The 20,451-nt window shown below is 35.3% G+C and overlaps 1 long non-coding RNA gene across 1 annotated transcript in view; it reads left to right on the top strand.

The window, feature by feature from the left end:
* LOC118519155 (uncharacterized) overlaps window positions 1-17,146 on the top strand; it is a 131,315-nt gene extending 114,169 nt beyond the window's left edge. Inside the window, exons 3-4 of the long non-coding RNA XR_013443004.1 lie at window positions 14,397-14,460; window positions 16,954-17,146. This is a non-coding gene — a long non-coding RNA (uncharacterized LOC118519155). The remainder of the gene's footprint in view (window positions 1-14,396; window positions 14,461-16,953) is intronic.
* Window positions 17,147-20,451: the final 3,305 nt, after the last annotated feature.

Below are 20,451 nucleotides of genomic sequence, written 5' to 3' on the forward strand. Positions count from 1 at the left end.
AATGAATAAGAAAAACTAAATATAAATTATGACTATCTAGAAATCAATTAGAATGAGAGCACTGTTTATCATAACATATGAGATTTCTACAAAGCTGCACTCAGAGGGAATATTTATAGCTTTTGACATCTTCAATATATAAAAAAGGAGTGAGAACAATGAATTAAGCATCCAATTTCAGAAGTTAAAGAACAAAATAAATCTAAGGAAAGCAGTAGGGAAGAGTCAAAGATGAGTGCAGAAATCAATGGATTAAAACTAAGGAAAGCAGGAGAAAATATTAAGTAAAAAGAAAGGAGGAGAAAATATTAAGTAAAAAGAGATGCAGATTTTATTTATTAGGTAGAAAAAGGTAAGTTTGATAAAAAATTAATATTAATAAACTAGGCACAGATCTGGTCTAAAATATGGAATGTGATAAATGATCAATTCACTAGACTAATCAACATTAGAGTTTAAAAGGAAACTCAAATATACATATGTAGAAAATGAGTAAGGAAAAATAGCTATAGATAAAGAAGAAATGATAAGATTTATAAAATAAATTTTTCAATTGTATAATAATAACTTTGAAAATGTTAATGAAAAATATACAAAGAAATGGAAAAATAAAAATACCAAGTTTGTTCAAGAAAAGACAGAATTGACAAATACATCAACAAACATAGACAATTGGGAACATTGTCTAAAACTGTACCTCAGAAATAATGGACTGAGATGATTTTATGGGTGACTTATTTATTTTAAATCTTCAGAGAAAAGATAGCCCTGATAATAAGTCTTTTGCAAGTTTTGGAGAATGAGGAAACCTTCTGACCTGTTTTTAAAAATCATCATAATATTGGTACTTATATTTGACTATGATAATCCAAAAAAGAAAACTATGCCCAATTCCAGTTTCACTTGGGAATATCAATGTAAAACAAATCTTAAGGTATTATGAAATAGAATGCAGTAGCTTATTGGAATATACACCATTACCAAGATCCCTTCATGCCATGAATGCACGTGTGGCTTGCTATTAGGAAGTCTACTACTGCAATTTACTCTAATAAGAGGTGAAAGCATGATTAATTTGATAGCTGTTCCCAAAAAGCACTTGATAAGATTCAGTGTCTACTTGTAATAAATGCTCTTAGTAACCTAAGAATAGAAGGAAACTCCCTTAATGAACTAAGGAGCATCAAAAACCAGCAGCAGACATATTTAACAGTGGACTCCAAAGGCTAATTTGTTTAAAATCAAGAAAAAGACTAGTTGGAATCTAGTTTACTACTAAGAAACACCCTGAATCCTCTGGGAATAATTAGTTTTAGAGGAAGCACCAGTGTGCATGGCTAGAGAATGAGCAAACGTTCTGTAGGAGCTAGTATGAAATGAACATTTCTGGGGTCAGTTTTTGAGAAGGAAATTCTTGAGAAACCTTGAGAAGAAAGATTCCCTGAAACCCTTGCAAACACTAGCAAACCTCTGTAATCCAGAATGATGAAGGTTGCGGCATCACTCAGATCTCCAACAGGTAACTCCAAAATCCTAAGCTCACAGTAATCGCTGCCTGAAATTCCACTACCTGGAGTTCTTTTGAAGTTAACAAACATTTATGCATATACCTAGGTGGCACAGGAGTAACTAACTCCTAATCACTGACATTGCCGTGATGAGTCTTTGATTAGGTTATCACATCATTGACACGTTAAGGGAAGGTGATAGTGGTAGCTTGTATTTATTGAGTGCTTATCCATGTGCCAGGCACTGTTCTGATGATGTACGTATCATCTCATCTATTCCTCACAATAACCATACTACATATGGAGAAACAGAGGCTTAGTGATGAGGTAGAACTTAACCAAACTCACATAGCTAGTAAGTCGTGGGGTTGAGATTCAAAATCAAGCAGCTGAGTGCCCAGTCTGCTGCTCTGAACTACTACCCTGCACTGCCTGGTCCTTAGAAGGCAGATGTTCTATGTATGGGTTTCTGACCTCCAACTAAATTGATTCAAAACATACTGAAAGTCACCTATGTGCAAGGCATCTTGAATCCTCTGTAGTTGATAAGCACATGAATATGACACTTTCCTTGCCCTCAGGAAACTTATTCTGTAGTAGAGGAGGTACACACGTGAATAACCAATTACACTTCAAGGGTGAATGTAGAGTGTTTGGCTGTGGTTGTGGATGGGTCAGGGTTCCTCAGAAAACACATTAGGGATGTGGAGGCAGAGGACCTTCTTTGGAGTAGCCATGCTTTTCGAATTCTGTATTTTCCCTATAAGGGCACAAATCTGGTGATATTCTCTGAAGTACATGGTGAGTTCTGAACTTTCAATCTGTTTTGAGTGTATATCTTAAAAAGACAAAGTGACTGTTTCCCATCTGCATATCCCCTCCCCTGGCAGTTTATTACTTCTGTTGCTAAGGGAAGGACTTTGGGAGAAACTTAGTAAATAATAAATAAATATGACTAAGTAACATGAAACTTCTGACCCTCTACTCTTTCAAAAAATGAAATGAGTGATATCATCATAAAAAGAAAGACACCTTAATTTATTCTCTAATTTGGATAATCTACTGGGAGAGAACCTTGATAGTCATAGATAGGAAGGTGAGAGAAATCAGTCCTGCTAGAATTGCTCTTTCAGTTGTCAGCAAATTTTAATAAAATGCCAGTCTTTTCATGCCAAATCCTGAAGGAAACCTCTGGGTACAGATTGATGAAATGATTTCATTCCCAAATGGAGTCTAAACTAAAATAAAGCCTCTCCCATTTTGCAGAGCACAGCACTCTATAAGTTCAAAAGGTAAGACATACTTTCAGTATGTATAAACTGTGGAGTACATTTGAAAATAAAATTTTTAATTATGTTTGACATCTCAGACCCAGTGCTGTCATCCTGTAGGAAAGTAACATCTGTTTTGACATCTCTAGTGATAGACTTTAAATCAGTTTTCATATTACTTATCTGCTGGCTAATCAGAATGGATGCAGCTTTCTTCTAACCAGCTCATTCACAGGGAAGAAAGAAAAGATATGCAGAGAAGTAAAGCTGGGCTCAAACTGATATGATGAATTTAAATCTAAAGTCCTTTGAATATATTATATCTGTTTTAATTCAGTGCAAAATTTGAAAATGTTCATTTAATCCTAAATGTGCAGAGTTTTTTTCTTGTTCCTGATATATGCCTTTTGCTTTGACTTAAAACCAATAGAACATTAAAGCATATTTTATTTCCCAAACCATTTGGTTTGATCTCAGTTCAAGGTTTTAACTGGAGAAAGTTGATTTGCTATTTTCAGTAAGAAGTACTTTAGAAATAGATTTTTTTTCTATGTTTTGTGTTTCAAATTGCAAGTATTAGAAAGGCATCATATTATATTGTTTCTTTGATGGTTGTATATATAGTCTTAAAATCTGTGAACTCATCACGTTTTAGATTTAAAGGCCTGGTCGAGGAAAATAGCTCCCTATAGGAATCATTACTTCCATATCTTCCATACTCGTGGAACTTTCTTAAAGATATGCTAACGTAATTTTAGGTGTCTCTTACAAATAAAATAAAAAGAGATTCCTACTTGAATAACTCAGGATTTCCCTTATAACTTTACCTGCATTATTGGGATAAAAATCATGTTGCCTCCATTCTCTTTTTCTTTTTATATGTGTAGGCACAGGCTTCATATTTCTACCTAAACATCTACCTATAAATTGGCTGGGTTACAAAAGACACACACCAAAGTATTCCAACTGGCCAACTCAGTTAAGCAATTTTGTTAGTATAGATGCAGCTTTAGTTGAGAGAAGATGGAGGAAGCTTACAGATGATTTTATTAGTAAATATGTGGGAGGATAGTCCTTTAAACAGATTAATACTAAGAGGGACTTGCATGTTCTTCAAAGAAAAAGGCAGAATTTAAGGAAACTAAAAATAATTGAAATAATTTTTACATTAAATGTATACTTACTGGAAAATATATTTGAATGGGTGATGATGTGCCATGTTTTAAGATCTAATTTACCAAACAAGCAAACAAAAAGAAAAAATAATTACCAATCACCAATAAAATAAAGGTCTTTGCCTTGAGTATGTTTATAGGATGCAGTGTTGAACATAGTGCAGACCTCCTTTTTATTAAGCATTAATAATGCTTAGATGAGCCTGTGCTATTTTTAATGCTAGAGTGAAGGTCAATAATGGTGGTATTTTGACAAATCAGATAATTCCTAATGGGTTAAAATAGGGACATAGTCAAGCGTTTCTTTTTATTTATTTGTTTTTAAAGATTTTATTTATTTATTTTAGAGATGGAGAGAGCATGAGTGGTGGAGAGGAGGGAGAGAAGCAGAGGAGAGGGATAAGCAGACTCCATGCTGATCACTGAGCCCGAGGTGGGGCTGGATTCCATGACCCTGAGATCATGACCTGAGCAGAAATCAAGGGTCAGACACTTAACTGACCGAGCCACCGAGGTGCCTCTAGACTTTCTTTTTAATTTATAATTATGATGCCGTGTTTGAATAAGTTGTAAATATAATTCCTTCCTTCTCTGTTAATCACCACATCATAGAATTCTGTATTGTTTCTTCAAAGTACAGAAATTATTATATATTCATAATTGCATAAATTACTGTAAATGCCTTAATTCTCACTAGACCTATATTGCATGCACATTCCCATAGGAAAGTGTCTCATCCAAAAATTACTTAGAATTCAAATCTACATTGAAATAATCTTTTTTTAAATTATTGGTTATTTTTTCTTGTTAAATATAAAATATTTGTTGATTTAAGGAGTAGAAAAACTAGCATTCTCCTATGTACAAATCATTTCATTTTATCCTCATAAAGTAAAAACAGTTTTAATTCTAACTATTTCTGGGAGTACCATAGATAAACTTCGAACCAAAAAATCAATTTTGGTAGATATTACACAACTTTGGATGTGAGGGCGATCTGGCTGCAACATCTGTCACCCCATTGATCGCCAGGGTTGATTCGGCTGATCTGGCTGGCTAGGCGGGTGTCCCCTTCCTCTCTCACTGCTCCATGTGCGTCCCTCCCGAAGCTGCGCGCTCGGTCGAAGAGGACGACCTTCCCCGATAGAGGAGACCGTTCTTCGGTCAAGGGTATACAAGTAGCTGCGCTCCCCTGCTAGAACCTCCAAACAAGCTCTCAAGGTAGATATTACACAACTTTAATAACCCTGTTCTATAAGATATTAAATTTAATTTGCAATCATTTTATCTGGAAGACACACTCAGAAGTTACATTGGTGAAGGCTAGACATTTTGTGGGTCTTTTTTTGAGTGATTTTTTTCATGGCTAAGGTGAGCATTGGATATATCTTAGACATATTTTACTACCACTACCATTACAGCAACAATATATTAAATAACTGGGTTTTCTCCAAGAATCAGTCATGAGTTGGTCTTCTTTAACCAAATTTCTGAATCTACAAAATCTATATAAACAATGGATACCAGGGTCAGGAGTGTTGTGACAGCAACAATATATTAAATAACTGGGTTTTCTCCAAGAATCAGTCATGAGTTGGTCTTCTTTAACCAGATTTCTGAATCTACAAAATCTATGTAAACAATGGATACCAGGGTCAGGAGTGTTGTGATATTCTAGATCATGTACTCTGTGGAAAGATCAAGGCTTCCAATTCTCTTTCTCTGATATTGTTTTGATATTATTCAAAGATAGTTAATTCTCAATAACTCAGAAATAAGTAATTTTACTTGGGGATTGAGTTTTTTTAATTAAAAAGAATAAAGGAATGATTAATTAAATAATGCATTGTGACAATAGCAGATTTAGCTGTTTATTTCTTTTTCACCCGACTGTAATTCTGTTAGTGTGGTTGAGAACCTAAAGTTTCCTCCCATTTCAGAAAATTCTCTTCTTCTTGGATTCCAAAAGGGTCAAAAGTGAGGACCAAGAGGAAAGAAACATCAAATGTGAGACTTAGGGCATTTCAGGAAGGAAGGAAGTCTCTTCCACATTTCTTTTTTTCTCCCCTTGGCATTTGAGTGACAAGTTTTGGAGAGTCAGAGTTTTGGAGAGACAAAGCTAAGATGATGCCTAACAGAATGGACATAGAAAAGGATAGTTAGGCCAGTTTTTGGTTTAAGCTTTGTGAGAAGAGAGCCAAAGGGTGGTGTCCTCAAGGTCTTGAGTAAGAAAAAAAAAATCAACTTTCAGGTAGGATAACTTGCAGACATTTGGGTATAAAATCCTAATTAGCATTTTCACGGACTAAGGATGATGGAAAATTTGAGGGTCTGGAGGAGGTGTCATTTCACACTGTGGTGTTGGTGAACAAATGCTTTGAAGGCAAAAAGTGCTGTAGGAGTGTATAGTAAGTATCTGGTGTTCACAGAGCCTCAAAATTGCTTTTGAGGGTTACCCTATCATATTTCTCCTTAAGTGGTTGTGGTAGTAGACAGTGTTTTAGTAATACTTGATTTAAATTAGTTAAAGTAGAAGCAAGCAACCTATTACTCTCATGTATAGTACAGTAAAGTATAAATTTTAAGTTTCAGGCACATTTTAGCCATTCATAGGTCTCTTAATTTAAAAAGATACCACATCTCTAATTTGGATTCAACATGCAATTTTATTTAGCAGGAAAATAGAGATTGTGTCTTTCTTCTCAAATTTTTGGCATTTTAATTATAGGCTAACATTAGTAGCTTAAAAAAAGGTCAACAGTATAATTATTCCTTCAATGTAATTTAAAATTTCGAGTGAAGCAATTAATATTCTATTTTTTAAGACATTTCTCTTTAGGATACATGATTATGTACTTTGAAAAAAGTGGCATTTGTAATTTTGCATTAATTTATGTCATTTTACACCATGATATGCATTTATACTTTATATAGGCTATACTTGAAACAAATAATACCACAATATTTTATTTTGTTTTTATTATTATTTTTTTAAAGATTTTTTAAGTTTATCTGACAGAGAGAGACACAGGGAGAGAGGGAACACAAGCAGGGGGAGTGGGAGAGGGAGAAGCAGGCTTCCCGCGGAGCAGGGAGCCCAGTGCTGGGCTCAATCCCAGGACCCTGGGATCATGACCTGAGCTGAAGGCAGACGCTTAATGACTGAGACACCCAGGCGCCCCAATACCACAATATTTTAGAGTTTTCTAAGATTTTTTCCATATATGTATTGTTTGATGTATTCTTTTCTGATTCAGTGAAATTTTGTTGTATTTGAGTGATGAAATGGAATTTGGGCTATTGCACTCTGTCCAAATAATTGTTATAATTAGTAATTAGTAAATTAACTTGATCAGTAAATAGCCAAAAAGCAGGTTCAAACCTCCATTCTGACCCTTGAATTATGTGTTTTTCTTATTGATAATTTTTAAAAATTTATAGGTATTCCCTTTCTTTTCCTTTTTTTCCTTTTTTTAAAACTTAAGTTTAATTAACATACAGTGTTGTATTTGCTTCAGGTCAACAATATAATGATTCAATAATTCTATGTATTACTTAGTGTTCATCACAGTAAGTGTACTCTTTTTTAACATACAGTGTTATATTACTTTCAGGCGTACAATATAGTGATTCAACAATTCTACACATTACTTGACGCTCATCACAATAGGAGTACTCTTAAAGCCCTTCTCCTATTTCACCCATCTGCCCACCCACCTTCCCTTTAGTAACCATCAATTTGTTCTCTATATTTCAGTCTGTTTTTGTTTCTCTTTTTCTCCTTTCTTTGTTTCCTAAATTCCACATATGAGTGAAATCATATGGTATTTGTCTTTCTCTGACTGACTTATTTCATTTAGCATTATACTCTAGCTCCATCCATGTTGTTGCAAATGGCAAGATTTCATTCCTTTTTATTACTGAATGATATTCTATTGTGTACATATACACCACATATTTATCCATTCATCTATTGATGGACACTTGGGTTGCTTCCATAATTTGGCTATTGTAAATAATGCTGCAATAAACAAAAGGGTGCATATATCCTTTTGAATTAGTGTTTTTGTATTCTTTGGGTAAATAGCCAGTAGTATAATTACTGGATTATAGGGAAGTTCTATTTTTAATTTTTTGAGGAACCTCCATACTGTTTTCCATAGTGACTGTACCAGTGTGCATTCCCATCAACAGTGCATGGGAGTTCCTTTATCTCCATATCCTCGCCAACACTTGTTTTTTCTTGTGTTGTTGATTTTAGCCATTCTGAAAGGTATGAGGTGGTGTCTTATTGGATTTTTGATTTGCATTTTCCTGATGATGAGAAGTGTTATGCATCTTTTCATGTGTCTATTGGCCATCTCTATGTCTTCTTTGGAGAAATGTCTGTTCATGTCTTCTGTCCATTTTTAATTGGATTATTTGGGGTTTTTTGCTTTTTGTTTTTGTTTTTGTTTTTTGGGTTTTTTTTTTTTTTTTTTTTGGTGTTGAGTTGTATATATTCTCTATATATTTTGGATATTAACCCCTTATTGGATATATCATTTACAAATATCTTCTCCCATTCAGTAGGTTGTCTTTTAGTTTTGTTGATTGTTTCCTTTGCTATTCAGAAGCTTTTTATTTTGATGTAGTCCCAAGAGCTTATTTTTCTTTTGTTTCCCTTGCCTCAGGAGACATATCTAGAAAAATGTTGCTATAGCCAATATCAGAGAAGTTACCACCTGTGCTCTCTTCTAGGATTTTTATGGTTTCAGATCTCACATTCAGATCTTTAAACTATTTTGAGTTTATTTTTGTGTATGGTGTAAGAAAGTAACCCACTTTCATTCTTTTACATGTTGCTATTCAGTTTTCCCTACACCATTTGTTGAAAAGACTTTTTTTCCATTGTATATTCATTCCTTCTTTTTCAAAGATTAATTGACTATATCATTGTGGATTTATTTCTGGGTTTTCTATGCTGTTCTGTTGACTATGTGGTTTTTTTTTATGCCAGTACTGTACTGGTTTAATTACTACAGTTTTGTCGTGTTTATTGAAATCTGGGATTGTGATACGTCCAGCTTAGTTCCTCTTTTTCAAGATTGCTTGAGCTATTTGGGATCTTTTGTCGTTCCATATAAATATTAGGATTATTTTCTCTACTTTTGTGAAAAATACTGTTGGTATTTTGATAGGAATTGCATTAAATCTGTAGATTGCTTTGTGTACAATGAACGTTTTAACAATATTGGCGCTTCCAATCCATGAGCATGGAGTATCTTTCCATTTGTTTGTGTCATGTTCAATTTCTTTTATCACCGTTTTATAGTTTTCAGACTACAGGTCTTCCACTTCCTTTGTTAAGTTTATTCATAGGTATTTTATTATTTTTGGTGCAATTTTAAATGGAACTGTTTTCTTAATTTCTGTTTCTGCTGCTTCATTATTGGTGTATAGAAATGCAACAGATTTCTGTACATTGATTTTATATCCTGCAACCTTACTGAATTAATTTACCAGTTCTAGTAGTTTTTTGGTGGAGTCTTCCTGGTTTTCTGTATATAGTATCATGTGCAAATGGTGAAAGTTTCACTTCTTCCTTACCAATTTGGATGCCTTTTCTTTCTTTTTCTTGTCTGATTGCTGTGGCTAGGACTTCCAGTATTATGTTGAATAAAAGTGGTGAGAGTGGACATCTTTGTCTTGTTCCTGATCTTAGAGGAAAAGCTCTCAGTTTTTCACCATTGGTATGATGTTATCTGCTGGTTTTTCATAAATGGCTTTTATTATGTTGAAGTATGTTCCCTTTCAACCTGTTTTGTTGAGGTTTTTAATCATGAATGGGTGCTGAACGTTGTCAAATGCTTTTTCTGCCCTATATTTAGATAATCATATGGTTTTTGTCCTTTCTCTTATTGATGTGATGGGTGATGTTGATTGATTTGTGAATATTGAACCACCCTTGCATCCCAGAATAACTCCCACTTGATCGTGGTGAATGATTTTTTTGAATTTACTAATGGATTCAGTTTGCTAATATTTTGTTGAGGATTTTTGCATCTACATTCATCAGAGGTATTGACCTGTAGTGGTTTTTTTTTTTTTTTTTTTTTTGTAATGTCTTTATCTGGTTTTGGTATCAGGGTAATGCTGGCCTCATGTAATGAATTTGGAATTTTTCCTTCCTTTTCTATTTTTGGATTAGTTTGAGAAGACTAAGTATTAACTCTTCTTTAAATGTTTGATGGAATTCACCTGTGAAGCCATCTGGTCCTGGACTTTAGTTTGTTGGGAGTTTTTTGATTACTGATTCAATTTCATTGCTGGTAATCAGTCTGTTCAAATTTTCTATTTCTTCCTAATCCAGCTTTGAGGGGTGGTTATAGATTTCTAGAAATTTATCCATTTCCTCTAAGTTGTCCAATTTGTTGCATATAATTTTTCATAGTATTCTCTTATAATCCTTTGTATTTCTATGGTGTTGGTTGCTTTTTATCCTCTTTCCTTTGTGATTTTTTTGAGTCATCTCTCTCTCTCTCTTTTTTTTTTGAAGAGTGTTTAAAGGTTGATAATTTTGTTGATCTTTTCCAAAGAATCAGCTCCTAATTTCATTGATCTGTTCTATTAGGGTTTTTTTTTGTTAGTTTCTATTTTGTTTATTTCTACTCTAATCTTTATTATTTCCTTCCCTCTACTGGTTTGGGTTGTTTGTTCTTTTTCTAGCTCCTTTAGGTGTAAGGTTAGGTTGTTTATTTGAGATTTTTCTTGCTTTTTGAGGTCAGCCTGTATTGCTACAAAATATCCTCTTAGAATAGTTTTTGCTGCATCCCAAAGATTTTGGACCATTGTGTTTTCATTTTCATCTGTCTCCATGTATTTTTTGATTTCTTCTTTGATTTCTTGGTTGACACATTCATTGTTTAATAGCATGATATTCAACCTCCATGTATTTGTGCTCCTTCCAGAGTTTTTCTTGTGGTTGATTTCTAGTTTCATAGCATTGTGGTCAGAAGAGATGCAAAATTCAGTCTTTCTGAATTTGTTGAGACTTGTCCTCCTCCCCTTCCTCCTCCTCCCCCACCTCCTCCTCCTCCTCCTCCTTCTTCTTCTTCTTCTATGGCTAAAGGTTTATTCTGGAGAATGTTCCATGTGCACTTGTAAAGAGTGTTTATTCCATTGTTTTAGGATAGAATGTTGTGAATATATCTGTTAGATCCATCTTATCCAATGTGTCATTCAAAGCCATTCTTTTCTTGTTGATTTTCTGGTTGGGTAATCTATCCGTTGATATAAATGGGGTGTTAAAGTCCCCTACTATTATTGTATTACTATAGATTACATCCTTTATGTTAGTTATCAGTTACTTTATTTATTTGGTGCTCCCATGTTGGATGCATAAATATTTATAATTATTGTATCTTCTTGTTGGATTATTCCCTTTATTATTATATTGTGTCCTTCTTTGTCTCTTGTACAGTCTTTGATTTAAAGTCTGTTTTGTTCAATATAAGTATTGCTACCCCAGATTTCTTTTCACTTCCATTTGTATGATAAATACTTTTCCACCTCTTTACTTTCAATCTGTATGTGTCTTTAGGTCTGAAATGAGTGTCTTGTAGACAGCATGCACATGGGTCTTGCTTTTTATCTATTCCTTCATGCTGTGTCTTTTGATTGGAGTGTTTAGTCCATTTTACATTCAAAGTAATTATTGATAGTTATGCACTTATTGCCATTTTTTAACTTGTTTTAAGGTTGTTTTACTAGTTCTTCTCTATTCCTTTCTTCTATTGCTGTCTTCTTTCATAATTTGCTGGATGTCTTTAGTGATAAACTTGGATTCCTTTCTCTTTATTTTTTTGCATATCTATTACTTTTTTTTTTAAAGTAAGTTCTATACCCAGAGTGTGTCTTGAACTCATGACCATGAGCACAAGAGTTGTATGCACTGACTGAGCCAGCCAGGCACTCCTATTACTGGTTTTTGAATTGTGGTTACCATTAGGTTTGTATATAACATCTTCTGCACATAGCAGTCTATATTAAGTTGATAGTTGCTTAAGTTTAAACCCATTCTTCACCCTCCCTGCCCTGTGATTTATGTTAGTTTACATCCTTTTATTTTGTGAATCACTTAATGGATTTTTATAGTTATATTTAATATTTAATATTGCTGCTTTTGTGTTTCCTTTTTTTCTTACACCTTATGGTCTTTCTGTTCTACTCAGTCTCCTTTAACACTTCTTAAAGGCTGGTTTAGTGGTGATGAATTTTTCTTTTGTCTGGGAAACTCTTTATCTCTCCTATTTTGAATGATAGCTTTGCTGGATAGGGTATTCTTAGTTGCAGGTTTTTTTTCTTTCTGCACTTTGAATATATCATGCCACTTTTTCTGGCCTGCAAAGTTTCTGCTGAAAAATCAACTGATAGTCTTGTGGGGTTTCTTGTATGTAACTGTTATATTTTCTCTTTTTGCTTTTAAAATTCTCTCTTTATCCCTACTTTTTGCCATTTTAATTACTGCATGTCTTGGTGTGGACCTCTTTTGGTTGATTTTGCTGGGTTTTCTCTGTGCCCCCTGGATCTGGATTTCTGTTTCCTTCCCCAGATTTGGGAAGTTTTCAGCTCTTATTTCTTCAAATGAATTTTCTGCTCCTTTTTCTCTTTTTTCTTCTTCTGGGGTCCCTATAATGTGAATATTATTGCACCTAATGGTGTCTCTGAGTTCCCTTAATCTATTCTCATTTTTTATTATTCTTTTTTCTTTCTCCTATTCACTTGACTGCTTTCCATTACTCTGTCTTCCAGGTCAGTGATCTGTTCTTCTGCTTTTTCCTGGTCTATGATTTGTTCCTTCTAGTGTATTTTTAACTTCATTCAATTCTTTATCTCTGATTGGTACTTTTTTGTCTTTTGTATCATGTTGTTGAGAGTCTCATGGAGAGACTCCACTCTCTTTTCAAGTCCAGTGAGTATTTTTATGACTATTAATTTAAATTCTCTATCGGGTATATTGCTTATCTCCATTTTATTTAGCTTTTTGGTGTGATTTTGCCCTGTCCTTTCATTTGGGACATATTCTTCTGTGAACTCATTTTGTCCAACTCTGTGCCTGTTTCTGTGTGTGAGGATGTCAGCTATGTCTTCTGTTCTTGAAAGTAGTGACCTTATGAAGAACAGGTACTGTAATGCCTTTTAGTGCATGTCCCCTGGTCATCAGAACCTGGTGCCTCAGGGGTGTCTTCTGTGTGCCTATTGTGGCTGAGCCATGTTTGCTTTCAGCCCAGTCATCTGCACTGGTTCTCTTTGCCTGCTGTGGGCAGGGTTTGATCCCTGTATTGTTAGTATGTCAGTCTGGGGCTGCTTTGGGCTTGAGTTTAGTCAGATCAGGCATTTGCCAGAGCTGCAGTAGCACTGAACTGCAGGGCACTGTCTCAGTGATGTCCTTTGAGAAGCTTTCATTGGTGGGCTAGGGCCACAATCTGACTGGTTTGTGTGGTTATCTTCTTTTCTCCCTGGGGCAGGAGTCACTTTGGAGTCATTCTGGTATCTGTCAAGGCTACTTGCACTCTGCCAGGCTTGTGGCACCACTTTGGGTTATCTCTTGCCAAGGGCATGTTGTAGGGGGCATTTCTGCAAGAATACGGAGGGACCAGGTAAATGGTGACAGTGAGGTTCATGCCATTCTGTTGCTGGAGGGAACCTGCTACTGCCTTGGAAAACCCCTGCTGTGGTCAGGCCAGGGTGGAGGGGGTGGGTCTACAGAAGATTGTGGGTTGAGGGGTGCTGTTAGCAAGCTAGGTGGAGAGTGTTTATGCCTTGCTGGTTCTCACAGGTGTCCATGTGTCTAGGCCAGGGGGTGGAGGAGGGAAATGGTATCCGCAAGCTCTTTTTATTTTTGGAGAAGTTTCCCAAAGATCCTTGCCCCTCCAGCGTATGCTCTGAATTTAGTAAATAAATTACCTTCCAGTAACCCCAAGCATTTTTCAAATTGCTGCTTCTATACTGTATCTCCTCAGGGCTGTTTGTTGTGCTTTATCTTTAGGGCGAGAGGCTTGGTTTTCTATCACCCTTTGGTTCTCCCAGAGCCCAGCTGCTGATTTTAAAAAGTTCTAGGTGTTAAGCCCTACTGATTGTAAGAACTCACAAAGTTAGACCCCTCTGGTTTTCAAAGTCAAATATTATGGAGATTCATCTTCCCAGTGTGAGTCCCCTGTGCCTGGGGTGCTGGGTGTGGGATTTGCTCCTATCTCCTCTCCATGCCTGCTGTGGTGTCCCTCCCTCCTGTGGACAGTTGAAGGTACGTAACATCTTCATATAGCAGGTCCCCACAGGGTCTCTACCCTTACTGCCCTCTTCAATGTGACCTCTTCTCTACATTTAGCTGTGTAGAATCTGTCCTGCCAGTCTTCAGATCATTTTCTTGTTTATTTATTCTGATGTGCATGTTATTCTAGGTGTCACTGGGGGAGGAGGTGGTGTTAGCATTCTCCTACTCTGCCATCTTCCCTGGAAGTCATGGTAAGTATACTCTTAATCTCCTTCACCTCTTTCACCTATCTCCCCACCCTTTTCCCCTCTGGCAATCACCAGTTTGTTCTCCATATTTGCCAGATAATTTTTTTAAAGATTTTATTTTATTTATTCATGAGAGACAGAGGAGAGAGAGAGAGAGGCAGAGGCAGAGGGAGAAGCAGGCTCCCCGTGGAGCAGGGAGCCCGATGTGGGGCTCGATCCCAGGATCCTGGGATCACAACCCAAGCCAAAGGCAGACCCTCAATCAACTTAGCCACCCAAGTGCCCCACCAGATAATTTTTAAATCTCCACTTTAGGCCATATATCTTGTGTCTTTTCACTTTCTTATTATATTTTATTAATGTTAAATTCTGGCACAAATATTTTCTTCTGAGTTAGTTGAATTACTTTTCCCTCAAAATTTTCTTCCAATATTTTAAAAATTGAATTCCTCATTGGTATCATTTTGTTTATCTTTTTAAAAAATAACTTACTTTTAAAACTTCAAATCACTCTTTTCTATGGAAATGATGATATAAAAATTGCATCTGCATTCATGAGTCCACCCTGACATAAATTAACAAATGAATAAATTTTTAAAAAGGGAAAGAATAGGGAAATCTCCTGTGTAGAATTCCAAATAATTGGGATAATCAAAGTAGGTGTAACATGACCTCCCATGGCTTAAATATGAGCTGATGATAATGACTTTCTTCCCAAGAGAAAAGAAGGAAAAAGAGTAACTTTAGAGAGGAGAAACCTGACAAACAACTATCTCAGCCAGGGGTTAAGGTTAAAAATCAACAGTGATAAGTCATGTTGATAGTATGTACCCTTGCTGTAATGTAGTGCAAATGGCATTTTACTTCTGTAGTCTTCTGTAAAACCCACAATCCAAATCTAATCATAAGAAAAAGATCAGAACAATTTCAATTGAGGGAAATTCTAGATATTCCCTGACTGGTACTCCTCAAAACTGTCAAGTTCATCAAAGACGAGGAAAGTCTGAGAAAATGTCACAGCCAAGAGCAACCTAAGGAGAGATGACAGCAAAATATAATGTGGTATCCTGGAATATAAAAAGAACATTAGGTAAAAACTAGGGAAATATTAATTACAATATGGTTCTTAGTTAATTGAAAAAAATGCATTGGCTAGGCAATCCCTTCCATTGGTATACCAAATCTTATTCCTATTTATAAAAATGTATAAAAATTCATTCCTATTACAGTGCTTTCTAAGTAATTCACCTTAATTCAGAGCTATGCTAGAACAAGGAAACTGATATCATGCTCAGATAAAAGGTAATCTGTAACAAATGCCAGTTCCTTTTTTCTTTTTTTAAAATTTCACATACCAAACAAAATCAATTAAAATACCATTTGGTATACTGGAACAAGAAAAGGGCCAAACATCTGAAGACTGTAATGGGAGAAAGCTAAAGTAAAACATTTCTAAATTAAAGACAGAAATACATATATTTATAATAATATCAAATATCATACTTAGAATATAAGTTACTTGGGATTCTGTATGTGACATATGTCTTGGAAGCAATCTATATGAAGATATGTCAAAAAAGATTATGTCTGTATGTAATCATGTGCAGTTTTGAAAATGACATCTGCCATGATTGAAGACAGACCATTGGGTGATGCCTCCTATACAGGAAAATGGTCAGCAAATGTGTTATTGTCCTAACATTGCTGTGATTTCCAAGTTTATTATAAGTTTGATTAAATTTATTCATGACCATGGGATAAATGAGAATGTATATATTTTCCATTTTGTATCACTAGTGGTATCATCTTAAGAAGGATAGCTCCTTCTGGAGGAGCCATATGACTGAAGCATAATGATTTTTATTCTTTGTAGATGGTAGTGCATACATTAGCAGGCATATTCTCTGGTGAATGGCAACATAATGTAGAGAAAGAGAACTTTGGAGAACCATATGGGAGTTCTGTGTTCCCATAGCAACTTGAGCATACATTGAAAGGATCATGTGTATATGACTGTTCTCTGTCTATTGTATAATGGACTTAGTACAGGGACTGTATCTTGTTTTTCTTTCCTCATTGCCTACACAGTTATTAAGGTGAGACATCCTGATCTTAAGTGATTTTAGAGTCAGATGAATGGACCCCAAAATAATTTATAAATATTATCCCACCTCTTCTACTTAACATCAAAATGGTAGTACCAAAATTACATTTCCTAATTCATAGAAATGAGATCAGAAGTTTGCAATAGTTTGATCTGGAATAGATGCTAAATAAATATTTGGCTCCCTCCAACCTAGTTGAGGTCATGGATATTTTTCAATATCATTTCAAACATTGTTTTTATTTCCATTATTTAAAAAAATATTTGTATCTATTACCATTATTAGAATCAAATCTTAATTTGAAAGAAATGCCTCCTTGTAGGACAACTGATGGACTAGATGGCAGAGAATATATATATGTTTTAATTTTAATTTTTATTATTTTTTAAAGAAGGAGAGGTGGGAAGGGGCAGAGGAAGAGAGAAAGAGAGAATCCCAAGGGCAGAAGGCAGCACAGGGCTTGATCCCACCACTCTGAGATCATGACCTCAGCCGAAATCAAGATTTGGACGCTTAACTGACTGATCACCCAGGCACGCTGGCAGAGACTATTTTTAATGGTTGATAACAGCCTTGGACACAAAGAAAGAATGGGTTATAATTCTTTGCATAGTTTCTTTCAGGAAATGTAACTGTGTTCAGTCAATAGCTTTTTTCCCCTAAGTTTATAGAAATTTAATTCCCTTTCTTTTTTGGTTTTCCATTTATTATTCTTTGTAATAAATACAAGTGAGAAATATAAAATATAAGTAATAAAAGTAAAATATGAAAGTTGTGTGTATAATGACTGCCATCATTTAAATAAATATGGGTAAAGTGTGAAAGGTAGAATTTGTAGTGTTAATATAATAGACTTACATTTATCAATATTGTCTTAAGTTTTCTGTGCTATTTTAAGTCAAAACACTTAAAATTTTTTATTTGTAATTTATTTCTGAGAAATAATTGACATAGGGAAGATCAGTTGCCTCTTTCATCAGTAACTTTTTGAACTACTTCTTAGCCTTTTGACCTTAACATTACTTTATGTGTGTTTACTTGCTTTTGTCAGGCTGCTTCCCCTATTAAAACTGGGCACCATTTCTTCTATGGTACCATAAAATTCTTCTGGAGTAGGACTTTTACCCTTTTATATGAAGTATGGGGGGCCCAGCAGAGGAGGCATCCTTTGACATAGGGAGTGATGTCCTTGTTATTGGAGTCTAAAGGACCCATCTAGAGGCATTAAAAATGTATTTCCTTTTCAACACTCTGGGACATTCTGATGTCCAAAGAAGACAAATCTCTGGACTAAATTCTTTTTTTCAGCTGGCATTTTGCTAGTCATACACTTTCTAAAACACATGTTCTTAACCTGGGGTCTAGAGACAGAATTCATCTGGAAAAAGGTATTTTTTCACTCTAATTGAAATTAAGTATTTAATTATGAATGAAGGTAATCAATCACAGTGATATTAGCAGTAATTATGACTTTGTCACCATTATAAATCAGAGATGTTTTCATATCACATTACAGTTGGTATAAATATCTCAATATGTTTGTATTCTCTACTGTTTCAAAATGCAGTATTTATTAAATTCAGTATTAGGTCTTGTTACTTGATGCCTTACCAGGCAAGATGGATTGATTAAGGCACAGTTTGGCATAAGGAGGCTAAAAAATGAGATCAAGAGGCATTTTCTATTTTATTTGTATTATCCCATTTCTTAAGTTAGATGGTGAGTTCATGGGTGTTCATTTTATTGCTATGTTTTAAAACCTTATATTTGCAATGTTCTTTTCTATGTAAAAATATATATAGCTTCTAAGTCTTTTTATAATATCTCTGTTAGATGCCAGTACTGCCTAGACTACCCCCCTTTCTGAAAAATCTCTATCCATTGCCCTTGCTGTGCTGTGACCCTAACTTATGGGATAGTTTATTGAGCTAGAGATGAACTCCTGACCTGTGGAGTAATCTATGAGATTGCTCAAAATCTTGAATTTTAAGGATGTGGTTTGAAAAGAAGAGCTGGGTAGAGCTGCCTCTTGATCAAAATCTTGAATTGAGACACAGAAAATTTATATTATAGGTAATTATAGGTATTATAGGTAATTGAATCTAAAGGCATATACTTATCATGAGATTTAGTAAGAGGGACTCGTGGTTAGGTCTAGTAGGCAAATGAACCCTTAAAACTATGTATGTGTAGAAATTTATATGATCCTTCAAGGATGATCATGGCTTGGGGTGCCTGGGTGGCTCAGTTGGTTAAGTGTCTACTTACCCATGGCTCAGGTCATGATCTCAGGGTCCTGGGATGGAGCCCCACATTGGGCTCCCTGCTCAGTGGGGAGCTGGCTTCTCCCTCTCCCTTTACCCCTCACCCTGCTTCTGCTCTCACTCTCTCTCTCTCTCAAATAAAATAAAATCTTAAAAAAAAAAAGGATGCTCATGGCTCACACCTGGGGTCTCTGATATAACATAGGATAAGAAACACAGGGGCAAAGGCTTATGAAGAACTTGAGTAGTTAAGTGAAAACAGAGCCGGTAAATAGGGGGAGACAGAAAGGCTAGGTGGGACAGTGAGGTAGAGCTGAATAGGCTCATGTCCAGAGCTGCCTGTCTTTCTGCCCTTCCTGAGTCATCTTTCATCTTTTTGAAGGAGATTCTTATGGGAAATCTGATCCTTTTCAAAGGAACATCAGTTTAGATTTTTTTAATTCTTTGGACTAAAAGAGTCCTGCCTATGAAAATATAGAAATGATACTTGTAATGAATTTTTATTTTTTTATTTTTACTTTTTAAAAAGATTATTTATTTGAGAGACAGCACGTGCAAGAGAGCACAAGCAGTGGGGAGGGGCAGAGATAGAGAGAGAGTGGGAGAAGCAGACTCCTCGCTGAATAGGGAGACTGATTCCAGGCTTGATCCTAGGATTCTGGGATCATGACCTGAGCTGAAGGCAAATGTTTAAACAACTGAGGCACTCAGGCGCCCCTCTTAATGAATTTTTAATTAATTTGGAAGTTTTCTTAAAGAGCAAATCAACTTGCAGTTGTTCAAAAACTGTTCATTACTGTCGAAAGTAGTTGGGATGGTTAATTCTCAGCAACTAATTAACACTTGAGCAAGATTGAAGGGAATTTTTTTTTTAAATTATAGAAATAGTACAGAGAGAATCATTTCAGTCATTCTAGGCATATTAGGTATGTTGAAATGTTAGTGAGAATTCTTTTTTTTTTTTTTTTTCCTTATCAGTCATTGGTCTGGGAAGCACTACTTTCGAACTGTAAAGTGCTTGGCTGTGCATTACTTTTGCAGTGATTTGTGGTTCCAAGGAAAATTCAATGCCTCTGATCACACATACTCAAAAACCAAAACCAAAAGTCAACAAACAAATCATAACAAAATTGTCTTTCTTGAGTTGCAAATCCCTGAGTATTCAACCGGAATGAATTCTGTCAAGCAGAACTGGAACCATGTTCTGGCTTCTAAATGTATTTCTTTTCTTTTCTTTCTTTCGTTATATTTATATTTATATTTATATTTTATTTATTTGATTAATTTATTTTGAGAGAGAAAGTGCATGCCTGCACACACAGGGGGAGGGATGGAGGGAGAGAGAAACTTTAGCAGATTCGTCACTGAGCTTGGAGCCCAATGCAGGGCTTGATCTCAAGACCCTGAGATTATGACCTGAGCTGAAACTAAGAGTCAGACATTTAACTGACTGTGTCATCCAGGGGCCCCTTAAAATGTATTTCTCTATTGCACATACTGCTCCTTGTTTATTGTCCTTGCTTTCTCAGATTTTTTAATCATTCATGGTGCAAGGGAGCTAGAACTTGCAAAAAAATTTTTAAGTGTTTTTCTTATTGTGTAAATAGTTTTTTGGCTTTGTATTC

The sequence above is a fragment of the Halichoerus grypus genome, chromosome 12 (genome assembly GCF_964656455.1).
Source record: "Halichoerus grypus chromosome 12, mHalGry1.hap1.1, whole genome shotgun sequence".
NCBI lineage: Eukaryota > Metazoa > Chordata > Mammalia > Carnivora > Phocidae > Halichoerus > Halichoerus grypus.